At 39.5% G+C, this 25,727-nt stretch overlaps 2 long non-coding RNA genes across 2 annotated transcripts; both read right to left on the reverse strand.

Annotated features, from left to right (window-relative positions):
* Nucleotides 1-12,765: 12,765 nt before the first annotated feature.
* LOC110014234 (uncharacterized) lies at nucleotides 12,766-16,023 on the reverse strand. The gene is made up of 5 exons (XR_002289355.3): nucleotides 15,676-16,023; nucleotides 14,719-14,939; nucleotides 14,529-14,590; nucleotides 14,275-14,431; nucleotides 12,766-13,240 (listed from the first exon to the last, which is right to left on the reverse strand). It is a non-coding gene; the product is annotated as an uncharacterized LOC110014234 (long non-coding RNA).
* Nucleotides 16,024-20,488: 4,465 nt separating this feature from the next.
* On the reverse strand, nucleotides 20,489-23,989 carry LOC144988319 (uncharacterized). The gene is made up of 2 exons (XR_013652185.1): nucleotides 23,451-23,989; nucleotides 20,489-22,513 (listed from the first exon to the last, which is right to left on the reverse strand). It is a non-coding gene; the product is annotated as an uncharacterized LOC144988319 (long non-coding RNA).
* Between the last annotated feature and the right edge of the window lie 1,738 nt (nucleotides 23,990-25,727).

Raw genomic sequence — 25,727 nt, forward strand, 5'->3', positions numbered from 1 at the left:
AAGTTTTTCTCGGGTTAAACCTCCAGTCAGACATTCACTGCTCTTTAATGACAAAAAGAAAATATTCCGTAAAAGGTTCTCAGTTTAAGATGAATTTCAAACACTTATCAGTCCACCGCACAACTGCATGTAATGTGATTTTGGTTATTGAATGATGGCCTATAAAATGTTTTCCGGTTCTTTGTTGCACTTAAAAATTAGATGTAGAGACACAAGGAATCAAGGACAGGAAATGGGAAAAATCAAAGAGAAGTTAAACAGAAAACTTGACATTTGTGCACAAAAAACCTTTAGTTTAAATGCGACATGCAAGCAAAATGATATTAATAAAAGCTCTCTGTCCCAAAACTGAGCATGCATGATTAATAAATCAGATCATTGACTGTGTGAAGACTTTTAAATATCCTTTGTGGATAAGTAATAAAGATCCTGACACTAACTTGATTGGTTGTTAAAATGTTGCTTTTCAGTCTAATACATTTTAAATGTCAAGATGCTTATTTTTCAATTTAAACTGTAAATGTTTCTGATTTGAGTGTTTTAGTTGTAATTATAATAGTAGCTTTGTGTTGTGTTTTTGTGACACTTTATAATTGCACAATTTGTCCTTTTCCGGTCTGTTTTCTTTTGATGTTTCTTTTAATCTTTCTTGTCATTGGTGTTTGCTAAAAGTTCCCTTCGGTTGTAAATAGCAAAAATCAATTTTCCTTTTTCCCGCTTCAGTTGGACTCCAGCCGCTTAGCTAAGCTATAAAACAGTTGAAGAAACATTGACTAACCTGTGTTTTGCTGTTGTGTGTGGAAACAATTATGAATGAAAGATGTTGTGTTGGTGCATAGATACTCCTGCATCTTTGTCTTCACCAATTCCCTGAATAATAACCATTTTTTTGCTGAGAATGCTGTCCAACAACCTGCTGATGCATGTAGTCACTGTTACTAAACAAGACCAAACCTACAGAGACCCCTTCAGTAAATTAGTTTCCAAATCATTTCAGCAGCAAGAAACCCAGATTTGGAGACAATACGGTTTTATTTTTATTTTACCAACAGGAAGTGGTATGAGATAAGACTGTATTTAAATGTGTTTTTTTATTAAACCATCTACATTTTCCTCATCAGAACACAGTGGATTCATAAATTATAGCAAAGTGCTCACATTGATTAGATTTTCATTTTGTGATGTCTATGATGTCATATTTGCCATTTGAACAACAACGACCAAAAAAACAGTAGTGTGCATGGTGTCCAAATAGTACCACAGAGTATTAAGATCACTAAAAAAAAAGTAACATTACAAAATTACAAAGTTGTGAATTTCCGACTTTAAATATCATAAAATTACTTCATTTTTCTTGTAAATTTACGAGATTAAGGCCAAAGTGAGCTTACAGTCCAGCAAGTGAATGCTGTGCAGAGCTGACCGAATAAACTCAATTTGGTCAAAATGTCTTTGCTTTGAGCTGGTTAGCTGTTTATTGATAACCTAACAAATGTGTCAAAACCTCTTTGTTTGATTTACCGTTTATTAATGTTTTATTATAACAATGATCAAGCCATCGATATCCCCTCAGCTTTCCACCTCAAATCCTTTCTTTCTCCATGAAAGACAAAATCTCCTCCAAGTCTGTGTGATGCTTCCGTCTGGAGAGGCCCAGTTTACAGCATTTTCAACGTTCTTATGCTAATATAACAGAGTATTTTCATTCCTTTTTGTTGTTTTGTGTTGAAACAAGACGTTTTGTTTGGATGAGGGACACTAGTTGTATTCCCCTTTGGTGTTTCTTGTGCACATGACAGTTAAATGACGTTAGGTAACAAGTGGACTTCTGGGTCTGTGATGATAAGAGTAGAATGAAGTAGCGGTCATCTACACCCAAACGTGTCTCTGAGCTCCTTATTTTAGGTGTGAAACTCTGCATTACCGACACAGAACCACAGAAAGACGGCTAAACTGATAATAATTTGGTTTGGAGTCGTCGAAAGGTTCAGAATTTCTTTCTTTTTGAAACATTTTGAGATTCGGAAATAAAGCTTCACAAACGCTCCACATCTTTATGCACGGCTCCGATAAACAGGACTTTGAAACTTTGAATTTTTTGCAAACTGGCTCTAATACTCCATCATAAAATTGCGTTTAAAAATCCACTATATATGCTTTTTAGTAGTAAGTGAGTAGGAAAGGAATTTGGACATAGCCAAAGTTCAAATTCTTACAGAAAGACAAACATGAGCTTGTTAATGCTTACGTCATTCTGGATGAGCAGAAAATGAGTCCTTCTTTGGCACGGGGCCTTATGCTTGATCAGTGAAATAATTCTGCAGGACGCAGCAGATTTACATGTGGTTTTGGACCACCGCCCTGGTGGTCCGGTCCAGGTTTTTGTTCCCTTTAACAGGAGTCAGAGGTCTTGTTTTTGCCTTTGCAACGGTTAGATTTATTTGTAGGCATTCTGCCACCGAGAGGAAAGTCATTATCGGGCAATCCATTATGAGTTGCTCTCAATTATGAAGCCAATTTATGAATTTTACTCTCTCAAATTAGCCAAGATAAAAGCTCTTAGTGAAGCTGTAAATCAAAGCTAATGAGCCGGCTGTCCTTCCTTCATGAGATACAGCCTGATCCAGCTTTGGAGCCCTTTCATGAAATTGTAAAAGAGTAAGCAATCATGGCAAGTTATTGGCACCACTAAAGAATGTTATTATATCATAAGTTAAATTGTCATTTTTGCTGATGAAAACGACCAGCGCTCGGTGTTTACCAGGAGCGGCGGGAGGTGTGACAGTTGGTATTGATTCATCCAGAATGGAGAAGCTTAGGAGCACCCTCCAGAGAGGCTGCTGGGAAGCAGGTGGGCGTCAGCTGCCCTCACAAATCCCAGAACTAACCGTTTCTCCAGCAGACAGTGGAAGGAAAAAAGCTTGAAGCAAGAGAAGCAGCAGCCAAAATGGAAAAAAAAGGGAAAAAAACTGCACAAAAGGGAACAGTAAGGTCTACAAATCAGACCAAACTGCGCGGGAAAAGGAAGAAAAGGGTGATGTAAGGAGGGGGAGGAAAAAAGCTGCCTGTAAGTAAAACAAAGGAGTAAGCTGCTGGAGTTGCCCTTCAACAGCTGGTGCCAAAAACAGAGTTGAGGACAAAGTGGGTTCTGTTTGCACTGGAGGGGTGCCAAGGATTGGGCCGGGCTTACAGGCAGAGAGCGCCGCCAACACCAGGAGAAGCCTACGGGAAGATCGTTATATAACCGAGAGGGGAAACCTCACAGGCAGAACAGAGATGCTCTTGACTCCCTAATCATACGGCTTGGTTTAAACTGGTGTCAAAGGGGACGGCAGAGAGACGTCCAGAGACAGAAAGGCGTCTATAAAAAGACCAGAAGGAAGGAACATAGGAGAGAGGAGAATGCAGCCCATTGTTTGTCCATTAGAGCAGAAACTGCTGGTGCCTGCTTTTTACTATCTGGACGGAAATTTGTTTTTAAAACACAGGTGAAGGAAACGAAAGATAGTCCAAAAATCCATTTAAAGACCCACCTGAATGACAATCGTGTTTTTGATGGTTTTTAACATCTACTTATGGCATTTTTCTCATGATGGAGTACAGTTAAATAAAATACAATCAAAAATGCAATGGTTCATTTGAATTGGGAGCAGACAAAAAACGTCATTTGATAAAGCCTGTAGTTGTGGCACAGCTGCTACACTCGGCGCTACAAGCTTTCTGCTCCGCTCCATTCTGATCATCCACTTGCAGACAAATAGATCAATGAACGTCTTTGTTTTCCCCGTCCGAGCTGGAATCTGGATCTAAACTGTACGGCTGGATAGGTCTTGTATTGCTGCCATTTTTGTTGCACTGATAATGTTAGGTTGAGTGTGTGATGGGCTGTAAGCTAGCAGGAGAGAATGTAAACAAAGGGATGATGGGAAACGAGGTAAGGCTTTTTTTTTTTTTTTTTTTTTTTTAACTTGTCCTGTCCAACAGCTAGGCAGACAGATGAGAGCTGAGGGCCTCTTGTGTTGGACATATTTTACTTTAACAAGAGGGGTTATTAATCTTCAGACAAACCAAAGGTATGACTGAATAAACCCCTTTAGTAATTGAGGCCAAACTTTATTAATTTCAATCATGTTTGAAAATCTTTGGTGTTGGACCGGACGGAAAAGGAAAGAGGGGAAGAAGAGAGAGGGACGTTAGAGAGAGGGGTGGGGGTAAGAGGGTGATAATAGGAGGGGAAGGGGGGTAAGACCATGAAGCAGCATACAGCAACAAGTTTACGTGGTTGTTAATCATTATGGTAAGGTTCAAATGTAGTACAAAAAGGGCGGGGCCTGTCCACACACACTCAAATGTTATAAAGACACCTGCTAGCTGCAAAAATGTCCACCTGTCGACATGTACACAAAACAGATAGTGTTCACACGCATACTTATGCCTTAAAACCAACTAGTGTGAAATATTTCAGTCATTCAATCATGCAAACTGATAGTGCAAAGGTGAGCAAACACCAGTGCTCAGGTGAGTGTTTATGTTCTTCTAAATGGATGGTGGAACGTGACAAGAAGGAGGGAGAGCGCCCAGCCATCTCCACCCCAAGACCCCCACCGCAGCAGCAGCGGCAGCCGGAATCCCCTTAACGCCACACGGGAACCGGCAGGGAACAACCGCCGCCCGGGCGACCAAGCCCGCCACCCAGGCCAGGGCCAGCAGGACCGCCGCAAGGCCCCCAGAGCCAGAGAGCAGGGAGGCACGGAGGGAAAGAGAGCGCCGCCCCAGCCCAACCAGGAGAGCAGCCCCCCCGCCGCGCCGGGAGCGCCCAACGCAGGGCCCCACCGGAGAAGGAAGCCCACAGCCCCAGACGAGCACCCCACCACCACCACCCAGCAGTGTTGCCAGATCTGAGCGACAGTTTCCAGCCCAAACTCATCGTAAAACCCGCCCACCTCAATAAAAACAAGCCCAAATCTCAACCTAGCAAAAACCTAATGTTGAACGTAAAAGTATAGCCATAGCCTAATAAAAAATGACGCAATAATAATAAATTATTATATAATAAGTCTGTTATAATACATTTTTTTATAAAATAAGTACAGAAAATCCAGTTATAGGTTTCTCGTATCGTGTACTCTAGATGGCTTTTGATGGCGCCCCCCTCTTTCTGCCACTGCCAGTTGCTGGACCACAGCGTATGTCAATCAGCGGTGGGCTGGTGACTGGTGGATTAGAGGGGGCGGGGCCTACCTGGGTGCGCGTTGGCTGAACGTTCTACTCCGGCTGAGTGTATAAGCAGGCTGCGCTATTTTTGTTCGAGCTGTAACCATTCTGACAAGGTTAATAAAAGCCAATAAAAGCCCTGCATCATCTCCATCTTTTGGAAATGAACCCAAACGGCAGAATAGGGTTCTGACTCTGCAGAGGCTCTGGGAGTTTTAAAACAGCGTCAATTATTCGCTGATTTTTGTTATTCGCGGGGGGGGGGGGGGGGGGACTAAACAGGGGGATTACTGTAATGTTTCATATATTCACAATGCTTTTTTACGCTATATATTAATTAGTATACTTTTACTTAATATTTTAAATAATAAGAAAAATAATAATAATGACAATAAAACCGCTAAATATTTTGAAAAGCAGCCCAAATTTTATAGACCCGCCCAATGCCAATTTTACCCGCCCAACATAACCAAAAGAAGCCCAATTGGGCGGAAACCCGCCCAATCTGGCAACACTGCCACCCAGGAGTTCCAGGCATCCCCCCGCCCCCACCCCAGGTACGAGCCAGGACCCCCCAAGGGAGACCCGCTCCGCGGGGTAAGGCTTACCTCGGATTTCCACTGGTCCATCTGCGGTGCATTTCTGTTGCGTTGACAAAAAAAAATAGACTGTTTGTTGATCAATCACAATGTTTACAACTCCCTTCGACATGTTTGCGTCTGATGTCAGTCTCTCCGCACCGCAACGCAAGCTTTACACAGGAGTTCTATTTCCAGTCAATGCCTCAAAGTCCCGATAAAAAGCCGGTCCGGGTTTCAAAATAAAAACTTCCTTTGTGCTTTCAAAATAAAACGTAATCAAGTTTTATTGTAGTTTTAAGGTGACGTGCCCCGCAATAACTACGGAGCCCGTGTCCTGACATTAAGATATAAAAATATATCTTGTTCCCACAGATTAATATCTTGTTCCCACAGGTTATTATGTCGTTCGCACGAAATACTATTCCGTTCCCACAAGATACTATTCCGTTCCCACAAGATATTATTGCGTTCCCTCAAAATACTATTCCGTTCCCTCGAAATGATTAACTCGTGCGAACGCAATAATTATGTCGTTCGAACGCAATAATTAATCCGTTCGAACGCAATAATTATTCACGTCATAAGTCATTCACGCGGATATGCTCTCTGTACGCCGGCAAAAGCCGCTTTCAGCGGTAACTTCCGTGTCTCTGTGACCCATATTCGTTCAAAAAAGGAACATGAAAAACAAAAATGATCACTTTATTACCGTCTCAATGAATATAAGAAAAATATCAAAAGATTTATGATAACTAGGCTGCTTTGTCATACGATAGCTCCTGCTAGGCTACTACTAGCTCCGCCGCAGAGCTCTCTGATGTATGCCGGCATTTGGGCAACTGGCTGGTCTGTTGTCAGACAGCTGATATTGTAGTTTAGGGTCGAATAGGAATAATAATATTCAGGACTTGTCTTTTATTAACTTTAGCAGTCAGTATCTTTACATTCGAAGGCTATTAGGCTACATGCTAACTGACTAGCCGATCATTTCCTGTTATTAATTTACGTCATAGATTTACAGCAGATATCTTCACATTTCTGTCTGTGTGTGTCTCATTACATTGCATTGAAGACACGGAGGATGTTTAGAGAACAGATTTATTTATTTAAAAAAAAATATCATATTAAGCTGGATGCTTCGCCTAAAGCACTTACCTTTAGCTTGTAGCATAACAACAATAGCAGTACGTCCCGTTTTCGTTGAATTTTAATTTTGAAGTACAACGGCATAATTTACGACACAAAGTGTGAATTTTACAAGTACTTGGCGAGGAAGGAGAGGCCGTGGGGCCTAAGTGAGCGCGATGAGCTACTCTACCATCCTCCATCCCCATCCGGGGATGAACCAGATCCACAACAAAGACAATGTAAACTAACTGACGATCGTGAAACGGACTCACCACACAACGCAACGGAGACGCTTTGCAGACGGAACAGTGGAAATCCAGGGTTATCAATGGTCCCGCCCACAACCCAGAGGTGAATTTTCTGACGATCTCCTGCCGCTATGCAAAAACTATTTCCAGGTCTTTTGACTTGGTCTAAAAAACTGGATAATTACAATTAAAACACCACTGGTAACATTTTGAAAATAGATCAAACGATGATCCGAGTGGGACTTTAATGTCCCTTTAATGCAATGTCGTTTCGTTTTGCCTGTTTGAGTTACCTGTCACCTCAACTATGAACACAATTTAAAAGTGCAGTAATTGGATTTTTATCAGCCGCCGTTGTGAACAGTACATTTTTGTGTGAAAATGATGGGTGAACAGCCGCTCTTCAATGACGTCTGGCCGATGTGCTTGTTAAAATAAGAAGCCGCCGCTTGTGCTTCCCTGAGGCTTAGGAAAATCCGATGTTCAGTTTTACTTCGTATTTCTATGAAACCTGAACTTCTCTGGCAGCAGTTTCATTTGGTTTTCAGGCTCTCCGCCGGCGAAAAACTTGCAGAAGCACAGAAGCGAGGCTTTCTTTGGTTTCCAGCTTGATTTCATGTTATAAACAGTTTATTTTATTGCCCTCATTGATACACGACGAGTGCTGTACAGTGGAGTATTGAGGCTGAGGCTTACAGGATGAATGTTCTCATTGTCTGTTCTGTCGGGGGCTCATTATGGCACAATGGGCCCCTGGGCACTGCCATGAAAAGATCCCCACCCCTTCATAGAGAAGCAAGACGTCCCACATCTCAAAAAGTGTCAGCTGATGTGCCTGTTCTTTGTTTTGGTTATTTTTAGTCATTCTAATAATATGTGCTTTAAATAATACGTTACTTTCTAATATAAATTACGAAAACATATTTACTTGTTCTTCTTTCAGCCGTTCATTTATCCCTTGTGCTGTCTTGTGGGTCCAGATGACCCACCTCCCAACGTCAAGGTGCCTCCAACAAGGGATAAAGGTGTTTGCTATTTATTTTTCTAGGTTTTTTTTTGTGTACTCTCCAAACGTACATAAATTTGATGTACCTGGTTGTCTTTTATGCCATTTTGTGTCTGTGATCGTCTAGTTTCTCTTATCCTTATAGTTGTTTTATTACTTTGTTTATTGTTGTGTTTTCATTTATTTTTATGGTAATTTCTATTTCCCTTTTTTACGATCAATTTGTATCCCGTGTCTTTATTTTTTGCAGCTTTTAGTTTCTTTTTTTTATTGTTTTCTGCTGTAACTTTCTTGTTAAACATGCTTGGCTCATTAAACAGATATTTTTCAGTCACAGATTCTGGAGGTTGTCCTAATTAAAATAGGTCATTTTGGTCTTTGATGTTTATCATAGAAACACGTCAACTATTGGAAACAGAATGTAAAAAATAAAAAAAATTCCAGGAAATCAAATTTTTTCACTTTTAAAGAACTTGTTTGATAATTTTGAAGAAAATAAGTGTTTAGCTCATAAAACAAACCATAATTTTGTCCCTCACAGACCAATTGCTTTCTATTAATAAGCTCTTCTATCCTTCGCTCGTCACCTGTATTATTGTCACCTGTTTGAACTGGTTACCTGTATAAAATATACCTGTCCACTACTTTAAGCAGTCGGACTGAAACCTCTACACAATCTAGACCAAAGAGCTGTTGAAGGACACCAGATACACAATTATAGATCTGAATGAGACTGGAATGAACCAATCTAAAACAAACAAAGCGGTGGACCAATTGTTAGAAAATTAAGGAAGTATAAGGTTGCAGACAGTCTCCACCTGGTGCTCTATGCAAGATCTCACCCGGTGGAGCACCAGTGATCTTAAAAAAAGGGATAGGGAAACTGGAACTCTATATGATCCAGAGGAGAACTGGGAGAAACCTATGTAGTCAAATGAGAGCAATATGGAACTTTTCAAAAGATATTGAGTTCCCTCCTAAGAACACCAAACCCACTGTAAAGCATGGCGGTGGAAGCATCATGCTTTGCGGCTGCTTTCCTGCAAAGGCACAGGAAAATTGATCCTTGCTACAGAAAGGATGTATGGGGTCATACATGGTGAGACTTTGGGCAAAAACCTTTTTCCATCAGTGAGAACACTGAAGATGAAACATTGTCCAGTATCATGTATCACCCAGGTACTGAAGTAGAGGATAAAATGCATTTTAAGGTTCTGGAGTGGTCGAGCCAGTCTCTGAAACTCAATATGGATGGAGATGGAAGTGCAAACTTCCTAGCAACAGCCCCAAAACCTTACAGCTCTTGAGCCGATCTGCATAAAGGGACTGGACCAAACAAAAGCAGCTACTGTGCAATACAAGAAAGTAGGACAACCTGCAAAATCAGTGACTCCTTAAAAAAAACTTTTTTGCACCACTTTATTCTGTTTTGCAGCTTCTGGGGTTTGTCCTGGACAAGCCCCCAACTTATACCAAATCCGTCCAAGATCAGTCAATTCATACTGATCTTGATGCTCACCCATTGATGGGGTGGCAAGGGGGGGAGTCACTCAAGCACATGCCTAGACTTGTTTATAATTATTCAATAGGGGCCTTAAATTGTGCCGTTTATTTCTATTAATGTAAGCATGCTGAGAATCTGTGACTGGCAGACATAAGGTCAGGTTTTTAATGTTTACCTTATCAAAATACTGTAACCAGGGATTACAAAATACACACAAACAGGTTGTAACTGCTAAATACACACTCCCGTTGCACTCATCATTATCTATAATGTTGTTTGTGCTCCTTGTTATCTCTTTTGGCTCGTGTGTTCAGCGAGGTGTCAACATGATGAGCTGTACAAAGCAAACAGGCTTGTTAGCAGAGACAGAGATTACGGAGTAGGGCTGGATTGGGAATATTGCAGACACACTGAATCCGTCTCCCCATCAGTCCCACCCACAATGGAAGTTAGGGGAGTATCAATCTGAGCATCCATAGTATCGATACCAGTGTGAAGAAATCGATACCTTCATCGCAGTTTTTCTTCAACACGTACAGTAACAAGCCTGAATTTACTTACCGAGTTCATGCAAGTATCTATCTGTCTGCTTTGTTGCCAGATAGGGGAAAAAACAGCCCAATTTGAGTAAATACCCACCCAATTTGTGCAGGAAACTGCCCAATCTGAAAGCATTTTCTGTCTGTGTGAACAGCGTACCTGCTCATCTCTTGCTGCAGCTCACACCTTTCCCTCCCCTCCCTGCTTCATCGAAGAGGAGAGTCACTAAAGAGACACCTATTTTCACCAAAGGCAGGTTTTCTTTTTTAAATATTTATATTTCCTACTGTGTTGCTTTTGTTTACATTTTTCGCTAGTCACTTTGATATTTTTTTAATGTCTTTAATTTATTTTATTTTTTTGCAATGGTGTTATATTAACATATTTTACATTTTTGCTTTTCATTTTGCACTAGTTACTGTCTTCTTATTATTATTGTGCAATGCAATTATTAATATACATGTTATATATTAAATGTTCAGTTCAGATTTTTGTAATTAATCATTTTCATTTTTATTTGCCAAAAGTCTCTTTTATTATACATCTAATTAACAAACAATTGCATATTTCTGAAATTATTCTATAATACAACATTTAATTAAAAAATTATTTATCGGCAATACCAGCCCTGTAATTATTTGGTATTTATTTATTAATTATTTGGTATCGAATCGATAATGAAATCCCCAGGATTGGCCACCCTTACTGGAAGAGTTTGCAAAGATGCAAAAAAGACCAGGTATGGGTGTGAAATAACTGATTTGAATTGATAAATCTTTAATACATTTCTAATGTGGACAGAATTGACTTAAAGCCTTAGTTACAAGTGCTCTTATGGTGGGATATGGACTCTCACAGGGCAAAAAGTGGGCAAACCTGTACAGGGACCACAAGAAATATTTAAGTTGTGGACCGCTCGCTAAACTCTTAGAGCGAAAATGTTCATGCACATTTTTTCTATGGGTAAGCTGCCAGCGACGGCTCATAGCGAACACTTACACAACACGTTAGTAAAGAATAGCAAATGTTTATTTCTATAGCACCTTTCTCAGATAAGAACCACAATAGGAAAAAAAACACAAAATGACAACATCATCATACACATATCTCAGACAAAAGAAGTAAAAGACGATAAAAACTAAGTAAAACACGGTAAAAGGCCAAATTAGATTAACTAAAAGCTCTTGACCTGACTTTTAAACACTCAACGGAGGCAATCTGTCGTAATGACAAAGACGAGGAGTGACAACTTGAAAGGCAAGGTCTCGTCTGGTTCTATAGCGGGATCTGGGGATTTGTAAAAGCTTTTGATTGGAAGACTTCCTGGACCGGGACCGTGAATAGGGGGTTAAAAGGTCAGGAATGTATGCAGGAGTTTGTCCATGCAAGGTTCTAAAAACTAGAAGTACAATTTTATAATGAATTCTAAATTGAACTGGGAGCCAATGTAAAGAAGACAGAAATGGACAGATGTGTGCTAATTCATTGGCTCCTGTTGAAAGCTTTGCTGCAGAGTTTTGAACGAGTCGAGACATTTTAAAGAGCTTACTTATCAAATTAACACCAAGTTTGTGCAGCATTTGCACGTGGTCAATAAGGATTCAGTAACGAATATAGGTTGGTGTAAGAGCACCATACGACAGCATCACCTATACATCATGAATGCGTTCAACTTACATTAGCCTTTGGATACTTAATGGTACACGTACCAAACGCAAGACAATGGTACATTCCACTATCATGACATCCCTTAAGGTGGCCGCATGAGTCTCAAGGGAACTCACCTGCGCTCCCTTAATGATGCAAGCCGTCCTATGAAGTTAGCGTTGTGGTAAAAGTATTGTCCGTGTGTGAAAAAGTTTTTTTCTTGTAATAAGAGATTTGTGCATCAGTAAAAATGTTTTGTATTCGAAATTAAGCCTACCATCCCATAGGAAAAATCTGTTGCTCATATGTTGCTTGATCTCGTCTCTTGAGATCAGTTTGAGCGTCTCATATTCGTATCATTCTGTGATCATTTGCTTCTGAACTCTTGCTCCTAAGGGTCCCTTAGGAGCAAGAGTTAAGCTATAATGAGAAAAGACATCACTGAGACAAATGAGGTTGAGTTGAGATAACGGTTTGAGCAATAATTAAGAAGTGGGAGAGACGAATCTAAGACGCTCATGAGACAAATCTGAGAAGAATGAGTCCTAAAAGAGATCTCATCATTGTCTGTCTGATGTCTCTTTCATGTCTTAATCATTTCTCTTGAATTTCTTACCAAAGCCGTTAATGAGAAGGATATTTGAGATATATTTGAGAAAGAAAAGAGAATTTAGTTTTATAGCAGTGGTCGCCAATCCTGGTCCTCAAGGGCCACCATCCTGCAGATGGTGAATCAACAGGTGATTAACCACATCCTGCAGAACTTGAGGAGGCAATTCAACCACTGCAGCAGATCTGTTGGAGCAGGAAAACAGCTAAAACATCCAGAACAGTGACCTTCAAGGACCAGGATGGGAGACCACTGATATACAGTAACAGTAAAAACAATACTAGAAATGTAAATGCTTTACACTTTATTTGGGCAGCACCATCATCAGTACAGCATTTGAATTGTGGTAGCAGAATTAGACACTTTTTAAAAAATATAGTACATGAACCGTGGCGTACTCAATCTGGTTGACATGCTGGTCATGAATACTTCCAGATTTTAAACAACAAACACACTGACATCACTGCTGAGGTACAAGGAAAAAAACAAGATTATGTAACCACGTAAAAAAGTACCTGATAAAAACATTCTCTGAAACTTCCAGACTATCAAATCCATGAACCAATTTGAGAACCAAATTAAGATAAAAAATAAGAATAAAAAATAATAAAAAGGATGGAAGAGAAACCAGTCTGCATACTGTAGATCATAGCAGTGGCCTTAGAACCTGCTCTGCCCTACATTTGCTGACAAAGGCTTTCTTGAGCTTGGCCTCTTCAATTTGTTCCCAACCAGGTAGAGTGGCACATCACAGGACATCAGCTGTAAGACAAGAACATTAAAATCTGGCATGAGTAGATTGATAATAGACCGCACATAACAGAGATAACACTTCAAGCTAGAAGCAAACTGTAGTTTTATAAAAGCAGCTGCATAATGCTACCATAAGATTACGTTTCTGTCATCCCTTAAAGCAGCCACACGTCGCTTTAGAGGACATCTGTTTCAGTTAAAAGAATTGAAATGCAGCATTCTATGGGCATTAACTATTTAACAAATGAGGTTCAAATCTGTTTCATTTCATTTTTCATGATACAGTCCAGATCAAACATTTAAGAAATTATCAAAAGTCACATTTTGCATGGTTGGCTCTTAACAAGGGAAAAATAATACCCTTGTCTTAATTGGGACGCTAAGGGCTGATCGTGTCAGACGGCAAACTGTGGAAGAAGGTATTTCAACACAAACATTGTATAATTAAGAAGTTTATGGTCAATATTTTTTGGATTGTTCAGAATATTTCCATTAGTTTTTTTAACTTAGAGCACTTTGGCTTACGTCTTTGTTCTGTTTGAGACTGAAGAATTTTCCCTTAGTGTTACAAAAGTAAAGGTTGGAAAAAAGTCTGTTATACTAAGAAAACTTCATAAAGCCACCCTTTAAATTGTATTTTATATTTCTTTTACTGTGACAAAATCTTGCTATTTAAATCAAATTACCCCAAAATAAAAATAAAAATAGCTTTTTCACAGCTAAATTTTAGGTTAGCCAGGGCTGCTCATTCCTGGTCCTTGGGATCTATCACCCTGCCTGTTTTCTAGATCTCCAAGCCCTGCTAGCTGTTGATCAGCTCAACCAGATATCTCCACATTCTGACTGAACACACCTGGTCCAGGTAATCAGCAGCAAGCAATTCAGGGAGAGTTGGAAAACAGGCAGGCTGGTAGATCTCAAGGACCAGGGATGAGCAGCCCTGAGTTAGATTAATACAAGATTAATTAGAATAATTAACTGCAGGTCATGATTAACTAACACCCCCAAAAATGAATCCCATGACAGCACTGATAAATATGTACCTTTGCAGAAACTCCAGGGTTGAAGCCAGCTCAGTTGGATAATGACTGTTAAAGCAGAAGTAGCTTCTGAACATCAGGCACAGTGCTGCAATGTTGTTGTGTACGATGGAGCGGTTCCAACTCAACATGAACCTCCTTGGGGAAAAGAAAGACTGTCCTAAAGACAGAACAATGGATAAAGTAAACATGTCACTCATGTACAGTGTACAAAGACAAAACCTTTTGAATAATTTAACACTGGAAACTTTACTTACCACATAAATAACAGTTGGAGTCATCTTAGCAGATGACGATGTGCTGTTCTCTGGCGTTTGGTCTGCAACAAAAAACAAACAAACAGTATAAGTGTGTTAAGTTTACACTGTACTGTCAGTGTGTTACCCATTCACATTCATATCCACTTCCGTGCATTACAAAAACTCATTTGTAATGTTTGAGACTCACATTTCAATTTCCAGAAAGCAAGACGTTTCCGGGCTTGAACAGGTCTCAAAGCTGGCAGCAAGTCAGCCTCTTCTATGAATCGTAGATCCTCATACAACTCCATTTATTCCAATGGACTGCAAGTGTTCTTCCAGGATGTCTTCTGTGGCTCTGGTAGGACCTCCATAATGGCAGTGTGGAGGAACATGGGTTTTGATTCACGAGTAAAGAATTTAGATCACCTTGAATCAGAAAGGGAAAAAAACATGTACACACATTTTATAATTATACAGCACAAAATAAGATCTGGAAAGGTTTTTAAATATGATTCACTAAAATCCTCGTACATTATCAGTGTTGACATTTGTTGGCTTAGTGCTCTCTAAACATCTCAACCACTGACAGAGGGCTGAGAACATGTTTCCCTAATATGCATACTTACATTTTCAGATTATGCTTTCTTTCTAGACATGAGAGCAGTTAATGATGACTTTTCTTTAAACACATGATGTCCATAAAAAGTTTCAAAAGATGACATGCCAGGCCAAACGTCTGCAAGATGATCTTTTAAACAAGATAAAAGCTTTTTACAGCGTAAAAATTGAACATACAGTGAAACTGCACGTTTTGAAGTTAGCAATAATGGAAATGGTTTGTGGTGTCGTCACACTGTGAATGGGATGAACCCTGCAGACCCTTAACTGAAGAGCAAAATGTCTTCCAACAGACAGTTATTTACTTAGCACTCACGCGTTTGGAAAAATATCGAGGCTCATTCCTGTAAAATCTACACTGCAAATAATATTCAATGTGTCTATTTTTTTATTACAAAAAGCACACGTTATCCTTTTTAAAATGCAATAATTACTTATACAGCCAAAGCCACCGCGAGTAGCCCAGACTGCATTACTGGCAGAGCTAGCTTAAAACACCTTTAGCACTGAGTTGAGAGTTGGAGGAAAGAAATCGCAAGCTTACCGTGCAAACTTCAAAGATTTTACTTGAATCCTTTCCAGACAAGCAAAAAAAAATGTTGGAGATTCATCCCACGGATTTTAAAAACGCAGAAAAAATACGACAAACGCTCGTCAAAAGTCTCTCGTTCTCTGCACTTCTCCCGCTTGCAGATTCCGGCCCGTTGGTGACGTCAACCACTGAGTTTTCCCTCCCACCGTGATCAACCAATCAGAAATCTGTGTCAAGTGAGGCTGTGATACAGTTTAAAATTCAAATCGGGTTACTCCAGGCTTCTGTTTGTTCAATATGATGCAGACTAAAATCAAGAAAAAAGAAAATATTTTCAGCTTGTAAGGCTGCATGAAGGGTGATTTTTAAAGACAAAGATAAATTCACTCAAACTGAACCCCATAAATCTGTACCACCCTAAAGTTGATTAATTTATTTGATTATTTTTATTTATGTATTTTATTTGTTTGTTTCAAATGTACAATCTATTTTTTGTTCACTTTAAGGTGATCCAAATTTGATCCCTAATGTCCTTTACTTAGTTCAGACATCAATGTGTTAAACTTTTATACCCACCAACATATAAGTGTGCGTATAAAGTAATCCCCCCGTATTCGCGGGGGTTACGTCTCCCCCTCCCCCCCCCCCCCCCCCCCCGCGAATAACGAAAATCCGCGAATAATTGACCCTGTTTTAAAACTCCCAGAGCCAGAGCCTCTGCAGAGTCAGAACCTTTTTCTGTTTGGGTTCATTTCCAGAAGCTGGAGATCCTTCAGGGCTTTTATTGGCTTTTATTAACCTTGTCAGAATGGTAACAGCTCGAACAAAAATAGCGCATCATCATTAACCCAACATACATTCTTGTTCATTCATGTTTATTCAAGCAGTCAAAAGAAAAGTTTATTAAATCGACACTGCAACGTTGTCTTGAAATTTCATGGTTTTTAAAAAGTTTCAAAAATATGTCTTTTGAGGACATGACTGTCTTAACGATTTAACTTTTTTTCTCTTGAAATTGTAATTGAGTTATATAAATGTGTAAGCAATAAACAACTTTTTTAAGTTGAACATAAAATAAATTAAAAAATATTATTTTCGAGAAATGAACTGTAATGGTGTCATCATGAGACTCATTTTAGGGCTTGTACTACTCTCATTTTTCCTTTTGCTGAGACAATTAAAAAAAGGCTAAAACAAGATCTAAATTATTGAGCAACGAGAGACAGAACCATTTATGTCTTTCACTGAGACGTAACTGAGATAGGAATTGGAAGTAAGGATATCAAATTGAGACATACTTGAGCGCAACATAATATGGCTCATTTTTCTCTTAATTGAGATCTGGAGAAGAGACAATTGTGAGAGAATTTTGAGATCTCAAAAAGTGCTCACTGTGAGACTTATTTCTCAGGAGAAATGTTTGAGAAGAATGAGAAAAGCAGTTTAGTCTCAAACAGTTCTCATTTATGTCTAGGAGACGTAAATGTGACAGAAACGAGATCTCATCTTCGGTTTTGCTTTGCTATGGGATGTTTCGGGTATCTTCCGCCATATTTCGTCTTGTCTCCTTCGTTTAGAGCAGGGGTTGGCAACCTGAGGGTTGTGACAACAATAAGCACTTGATCTGTCATCTGTTTGTATTTTTTGGATTTGAAAAAAAACGTGTTTGAGTGACAAGGGTCCATTCACACAGCGCTGTTACTGTGACGCGAAATATTGACGGTATTTTGTTCTGATGTATCCAATCCTATTGCAGTACTATTTATTTAAAAAAATAACATAGTAAAACTATTTAAACTGTGACCTTCTTGTGCAATATGTTATTACAGCACTTTTTTGAGTGCTTGTTTATTTTTTGTATTTTTTTGAGGCTGCACGGTGGCACAGTGGTTGGCGCTCTTGCCTCACAGCGAGAAGGCCTCCGGTTCAAGTCCAACACTTGTTGGACACGTCCAAAAACATGCTTCATTGGTCAATTAGTTAATCTAAAATTTCCATAGGAAAACTTGGAATTCTAGGTCGTCGCATAAATGTTGTTGACCTGCTGTGGAGTGAAGGATCAATTTCTTTCTTATTTCTTCAACATTCCTTTATTCCTGGAATATATATCATGTATCTGATTGGCTGGTCCAAACAGCACACCGATTGGGTGACGGTGAAAGGCTCCTGATTGGTTGAATCTTTGAGAATCAAAAGAATTGTATTTGTAACTTGGGTTTTGTCATTGTAGATCAATGCACATATGTGATGTCTCACACTCGGACAAAGCATTTGTGCGGACGGACAATTTACAAAACAGTTTTAGATGCACAAATTCTTATTAAGATAGATGATGTCTTTTCTACAAATACAAAATATGTTAACAACAAATCTACCTTCATATTCTTCTCTCTACAACTCTCATACACCTCAGCCCCCATACAGTGCATTTGACTAAGGCTCTACTCAGTACCTAAACCTAAAACTAGAATCAATTAGACTAACTAACAAACAACCAAAACATGAGCTGGACTGTTTTGTAAAAAGTGTAAAAAGCACATCCTACCCTGTTTGTATTACTTTTGTTCATTTTCAAAATATTCTCTGAGTTTACTCAAGAACAGAACTCTGAGGGTTTTTTGTACAGCCTTCAGTATTTTGGAACGGTCAAATAATGCACATGTAATTACACAGAAACACCACCCCAGTGTTGGAAAGCTTGGTGAGTTTTCTTTCACATGTTTAAAAGTGTGTTGATTCTTTACAAGCTTGCATTTTGACTCAGGCATTTTTAACAACAAAACCAAAGTTTCACATTTAAAACTTAGACCACAACTGCACACAGTGCACTCATCAAAACGTCTTTGAAAAGCTAATTGAAACTCTACCTTCATTTGACTGCGTCCACAAAAACCGCTGTTGTTCATCTCAAACCTCCAACATCTTCAGTTTCTGTTTTTAAAAAACTGGGCAACAATGAGAACCAACATGGTGATGTTTTTGTTTCATTAAATGACTTTTAATGGTTGAATTGACTGTATAAGAGAACTGGACAGAGTGACTCCTCCCCTTTCGCATTTCAAAATGGAAGTACCCGCTGGTTCCAATCCCGGAGAATCCCGAATCCCGGAGACTTATATTGAGAAATAAACAGCTGTTACTTAGTCATTCTTTTGTTCAGAATATCCATTCTTGCTCTGATATTTTTTTTAATGTGTTCTTTATCATCGTAATCTTTTTTTCCATGATCTTTTTTCTGTAGAGAAAGTTTTTCCAGTTATTAACTGACCAATCAGATGCCTCAATGAAAGTATGTAGTCTCACAAGAGTGGTTGCCAAGGAAACGCTGACTCGGACTGCTTACGGACGACGGCTGGTTCTAATACAAGTGTCCGTAACACGAGAAGATGGCAACTGAACTGACTTCATTTGGTTGAAGCCAAAGGTAAACCATTTTCACATTTGGGCCAGTCTGTCAGTGTCAGTGATTTTTATTCGAAAATCTTATTATTTTATTTCACGAAACAGCACTTTGACAGATTTGTATCATAAATAAACATTTCTGGACTTTCTGTGAGCGTAATAATCAGCAACAAGTATATGGATTATCTGATTCATACAACTTTTCATTTATTTTAATTTTGCATTTAAATCATAATTTGAATAAAGAAATACTCAGGAATGCAGTTTTAATGTTAAATTCTGTCCTCCATCGTAAAGAAAAGGCTACAAAAACATGTTTAAAACACAGTTTTCATTGAAGTGGGTCTACAAACAGTTCAGCACTTTACTCTTTAACTTACCGGTATTTTGATCTTAAAAAAAAACTTTTATTTTGTAAACGTTTTTTTTTTTATTTATAAAAGTTTTATGAGTCTTTTTAGGCAACCCCATCAGTAAAAACATGATTGAATCTTTTTATCTGCATAATACACTATGACTGAGTTACTTAGAGGGACAGAAAAGACTCAAATGCTTTTAGATGCTTCACCTCACAGTCATTCTGTCATCAGAGGAACAATTAAGCACTTTGTATTGTTTTCCCAAAAAGCAACAGCTCCTCTTTGATCATTTGCTATGAGCAACAAGCTCTTGTGCTGCATTCAGCAGCCCAAGCAAGCTGGCGGATGATCCAGGAGAAGATTTCAGCTCCTCTCCATCAGCGGACTAACTCGGCTGCGACACAATCCTCTCTTTGTTGTCTTTCACTCTAATGGCTTCTTTATCATTCCTTCCTCTGTTCAAAGGGCATGCAGTACTTGACTGGCTGTAAATCTGTTTGGAGACTAATCTGCCACTACCTACCAGCTGCTCTCTTGGCACTTCCCAGGTCCAACATTCCCGTTGCCATGGTAATAACCAGCTATGCCAGTTACCCATAAGGCCTGGCGTTGCGCCGAGCAGCCTGAGCGTGTGTGTGCTTAAGAAAATGTAACTGTGTTATTGGAAGTTGGATGAAACGGTGTTAGAACAGAACGAAAGGGGTTCCTGATAAGACAGCAGTTTTTCTTCCAGACAAAAAGGACTATAATTCTTTTTTTTTTTTTGGGTGAAAAAGATCAAACTGAGCACATGTGTAAACCATTCTACAACACATTTTTTATTTTAGTAACCAGTTGTCCAAAAAAGCTAAAGGTCAAGACTGATATCTTTCCTCTTTAAGTAAACAGTGTCTGCAGAAAATGAGCAAACTGAAACTTGGCTTATTCTCCTCTATGCTCAAATGGAAAAACAAATTTAAAAATAATCAATTAAACCTCCTTCTCCTAAGAAAATTAAATGTGTTTTTAACATGTTATTGTGGCATTTTAATCCTGATATTTAAAGAAATAATAGATTAAAACTGCATTTCTGCGTATTTCTTTATTCAAGATGTGGTTCAATTCAGTTCAATTTCATTTATGTAGCCCAAATTCACAACAACAGTCGTCAAAATTGAACTAACAAACTGACTAAGCTAAACTGGACATCTCTGCCCTTAGACCCCCCTTCACGGTAAGGAAAAACTCCTAAAAAAAGAACGGACTCCGGAAAATACGAAGAAACCTCAGGGGTGCCCACATGAAGGAGGGATCCTCCCCCAGGACTGACAGGCGATTTACCAGAACTCACAAACTTCCTGCTCCGCTCAATTCTGATGCTTCCACTTGCAGACAAAGAGATCCATGTACGTCTTTGTTTTCCTCGTCTTACCTGGAATCTGTCTCAGAACTGTACGGCTGGGTAGCTTCGGTATTTCTCGCCATTTTTGTTGCACCGCTGATATTAGGTTGGGAGTGTGAGGGGCATTAAGATAGCAGGGGAGAGAGTAAAAAAAAAGCGATAACGGGAATTAAAGTGAGGCTCCTTCTGTGCCAACAGTCCCACCCATAACTCAGTGGCAAATTTCTAATGAACTCCTGCCGCTCTGCAGAAACTATGTCCTAGAAAGCAGCTTAGACTAGTGTGGCAATGAGGACAGCTCAGAAGGTAGCGCCCACGGGCCATACAACGCCACTCGCTGCTTTCATTTTTAAATGTATTTCATTTTCAGTATTTTTACCTGAAAACATTTTGAATTTTATCTTCAGTTCTTGTTTGACTTGTGACTTTTAGTAGCTAATTCCTTAATTTGAACCATTTTTACATATCTGTGCACTATAAAAACACCTTCAAGTCTCACTGTTTAACCTCTTTGCCAACCGCATGTTATATCACTATTCTGTCAACCGCATTCAGAAAGACTTTCCAGAAAACGATTATTCTCTGAATTTCCATGATAAAAATCTAATATTGAGAAATACAACACAAATAAAAGTTAGGCATGGAAAAATATATTGATTTTTAACAAATAACAGCAAGTTCAATGCAGGAAAACCATGTAAAACATGTGAATTTTGGGAAAATGAAGAGTTGGACTGGCAAAAAAAAAGTGGGAAAGATGGGACAACAACTCTTTTATGTTTCACGCAGAGGCCGGGCAGGGGCAGACAATCATACTGAGTGTGACAAGCTTTTCACAATAAAGTAAAAATGACAACACAAAGGTGAAAGATTTAAAAGAATAAAAAATGAAATAGGACAACATTTTAAATAAGGAACCAAAATCACTAAAATCATGGGTTTCGTAACCATGTCTGAATGTCAAAAAAAACTTTCTTCATTCAGTAAAGACTGCGCTTCTATTAAGAAATGGAGACTTTTGCCCCAGTTTAGCTCCTAAATAGATGAAAGGTCACAAAAAACGTTTGTTTTTGTCAAGATGCAGATCTGTTTTTGCAGTTGTCACTAATGTGAAATGAGTTTATCCTGACTAATAAATGTTCTAGTAATTTATCAACAATTCTTCCCTTCGCTTTTGGGTTTTCTTGTGTCTATTCTCATTTCAATGTAGCTGCTGCAAAGCAACAAAACCTAGATAACAAAATAAGACGTATTTCAGTTTTTAGTCTTTGCAGCTGCAGCAAAAGTTTCTCACAGTCTGAGTCTTTGATGCAAAAAGAGAGTTAGTGAGATGTTATATCCCTTAGAAACACTGAAGTTCAGCTGCTGTGAGTCACAAAGGCACAAACAGGACCTGCACGTTATAAAAAGACAACAGGCAAAACTGAAGACTTTGTTGTCCACCACAACCTGGATGCCAAATATATTCCAAACACCACTCTTTCTGACTTTCCCTTGTTTTCTTGGTAAGCGTGAGGACGTTCGTTGAACATGCAGGGAGGAGGAAGCTGCTGTGGTTTGGTTGCTGTAGAAACCAGGTGAGAGCATGTTCAGTGTGTGTGCCGGGGTGATGGCATCACATATTCCATGACGTCAACACGGCAAAAAGGCAGGGAGGAGAGGGGGCAACGCCAGGCACTCAAGTGTTCTTCTGATCCACGCTAAGCCACTGAAACATAACAGGGTCCACTATTATTTCATCCTGATAACATCTTTTACGGAAATCCACTTTTATAGGATTATTTAAATGAATTCAATGCAAATAGCAAGAACTGTTTCTACATCTGCTCATTTATCAGGCTCACATTTAGCTATGAATTGACTAGAAGTTGCTTTAAACATACTAGAAGTTCTTTGAAGAGTCACGACAGGAAGTTGTGAAGAATCTCTGACTAAAGTTGTTGAGTTATTGTGAAGAGGATGCTGACATGTTCCATCATAGTTTTCATCTTCTTTGAACTAGAAGAGGCTCCAGAGCAGAACCCAGAACAGAGCCAGTCGTGTGTGGAGCTCGTTCAGCCTCTTTAGGTGACTTCCATCTATGCTGCCACCCCAGCAGGTGACCGCAGGACTTCTTACAAAGTTCAATTTGGCTTTTTCTTTTTGCAAAACAAAGCAGCACTTCTGCAATTGTGTTCCTGGATTTAGTTTTGTCGGTTAGGTTTTGATCATGTTCTGCTCTGAGTTGTCTTCCAATATAATATTTTACCACCAATCAATAATGACCTAAACATATTAAGAGTTTCTTTTTATCATAAAAAAATACATCTGATTTGTTTTTATTATCTTCCTTGTTTATATTCTGATTTGTATTTATAACGAATACTTGAAAACCTATTTGTATGATAATTAATTTTATGCATTAAGGACATTGTTCCATATTATAATCATTTGACCCAAAAATATTCAATGATTGTCTCTTCGCATTACTAGATAAAAATAAAAAGTGGAATGATTCATGTGGGTCTTTAACTTAAGCCTTTAAACCCCTCAGCTGCTGCTGTATCACCTGTCTCTATCTTGTTTAACAGATGAAGATAAACCCACTCGGAAAAGACCTGTTTTTTTTTTTTTTTTTACCTGACACAGATTTTCAGCCTCCTTACCTGTGCGTGGGATTACTGTACACGTCAATTTGAGGCACCTCTTCCAGACGTTGGAAAGTCTACTTCAGTCTGCTATTCAGGTTCAGCTCTGACTCTCAGCAGGTTTTACTGAGGATGAACCTCTTAAGCTGCTTTTCACTGGGCTAACAAAACAGCAATATGTCCTGTGATGAGCTGATGAAATGAGTTGTCAACGGATCCACGGCAGGCTTTGCTTCTCTAAGCTCGCACTCCCGCAGGAGAATAGACGAAGAAACGAATTATAGAATAAAGTAAAATACATCGGGGACGGCGTGTTGCCATGACAAAGTTTCAGATGGGTTCAATAAGAATGAATACATTAGCAACATAAAGCATAGTTCATGTAGCTGCTCGGGAGGAGACGTGAATAATCATGTGTGCAAATCAGAGAGTTTTATAACTGCTCTTTCAGTGAATCCCCTGATTTGCATCCATTCAAAGAACACGGTCAGCAGAATGATGATGAGAAAACACAGACCTAGCAGTGACTTGCCAGCACCAGCCCTCCTCTTTAGTCTGCATTAATCTCCTGAGCACTGGTCATGGCGGGAATTGAGGGTGGACATGCCCCCCCCCCCCATCGCTTTAGCTGCCCCCTAATCCCACCCCCAGCTACAGGTCTGTCCACTCAACCTTTTTCCCTTGGTTCTCTCCTGCCCCCTAAAGAACAAAAGGCAGAATAAAGTTCAGTTCTGCTGCATCACTGTTCGATTCCTGATGCACTTTTCCGTCTTGTCAGTGGAAAATGCACTTTACAGCTTCCTATGGATTCTTTCCCGATGCATTAGGTGTGCTCCATGGAGAACTTCACATTACAATAATTCGTCTGACGCTGCTCCTCCGTTTTGTTGCAGATATGTCGTGACATATTGAAAGGGGAAGAACCAGCGCTTTGCAATCAAATGCTCCCATGTCGTTGGTTTGTTGCCGTGTCTCTTTGAACCTTTTCGATTCACATGCATTCCTTTCGCAATGGGAGCTGTCACTTTGCGTGGAAATGGTCCCTTCAGTGTGTGTGGCTGTAAGGAGCGTCTGATGTCCACTCCGCACCACTTATCTGTGATGTGAATGGGAAGACAATGAGACCCCCGGTGGCTCCTTCTCTCTGTGACCCGCCCGAGCTCTGATTTGCCTTGGCAAGGGGGACAGAGCCCCAAAACAAAGCTTAAGGAGTCTCCAGTAAAGGGGTTCAGAGGTCAGCCCCAACACCCAACTAACAGGCCCGTCCTCTAGTTCGAGCTCCTAAATGGGAATGAGACACAGAGGTGCAGAGACAAAGGGATAAAAGGAACCTCCAAAACCATTAAATTCTGAGGAAGTGATGGCCGTGAATGATGACAGAGACTGAAAAGGGGCTCTTGAGGTGGGAGGTGCGCTCCATTAATGACCATGGATGCTCCATTATGGCAGCCCTGGGAGGTGGTGATGTGGTGGTACATTTTTTCCTATTACGCCTCTCCTCCCCGACCAGCAGACAATTCCAGATTGATGCAGGAGTCTCGGTCGACTCCTGTTGTGAAGCTCAACACAACATGACAACACACGGGCCCCTTCAGAGGCAGGATGAGTCAAATTACTGTTTGCGTAACGTCAAACCTTTCACGGCTCCCTTGAGGGGAAACGATGATTGATGGACTTTCTCTTTTACAAAGAATGTACCAGAGGATGTGGTCAAATAGTTCGTGACTACAAAGTGTGCAGGATAATGGATTGGATTCTGATTGTTAGCTCTTTGACATTGTCTGCGTTTTCTTCAGGCTAAAGAAATCCTTGATACAAACGATGATTCATTCATTACTCTGTCAACAGTGCTGTGCAGAAAAAAAAAAATCATAAAGATCCTAGAAGAAGCAAAGCTTGCATTATCTAAAACATATTGTTATCCCTCCATAAAATAATCCCAGGGAAGCAGATGTATTTATGTGTCTACATTAAGATTATATTGCCAGCATATGTTTCTCACTTATCCTTGGCATTAAGTGTACTTACTAATCCCTCAGAGGTCTATATTCAGTCCCTCCTATAGGAGTGCATTTATTATTTGACACCTGTTTGAAGCCATTAAATGGTCATATCTATATTTTCCTAGAGAGGTTTTTGGCTATAATGTAGAATTTCTAACCGTCGGTTCAAATTGGAAAAGATACAGCTTCCTTTTGTCTTAATATTTGAGCAAATTTTCATCTTAACATGACAGCAATGAACCCGTATAGGGGTAAATTTGACACTAGTATTTACCATCAATATTTCATAAAT

The sequence above is a fragment of the Oryzias latipes genome, chromosome 20 (genome assembly GCF_053564925.1).
Source record: "Oryzias latipes strain Hd-rR chromosome 20, Olatipes_Hd-rR_3.1".
In the NCBI taxonomy this organism is placed as follows: domain Eukaryota; kingdom Metazoa; phylum Chordata; class Actinopteri; order Beloniformes; family Adrianichthyidae; genus Oryzias; species Oryzias latipes.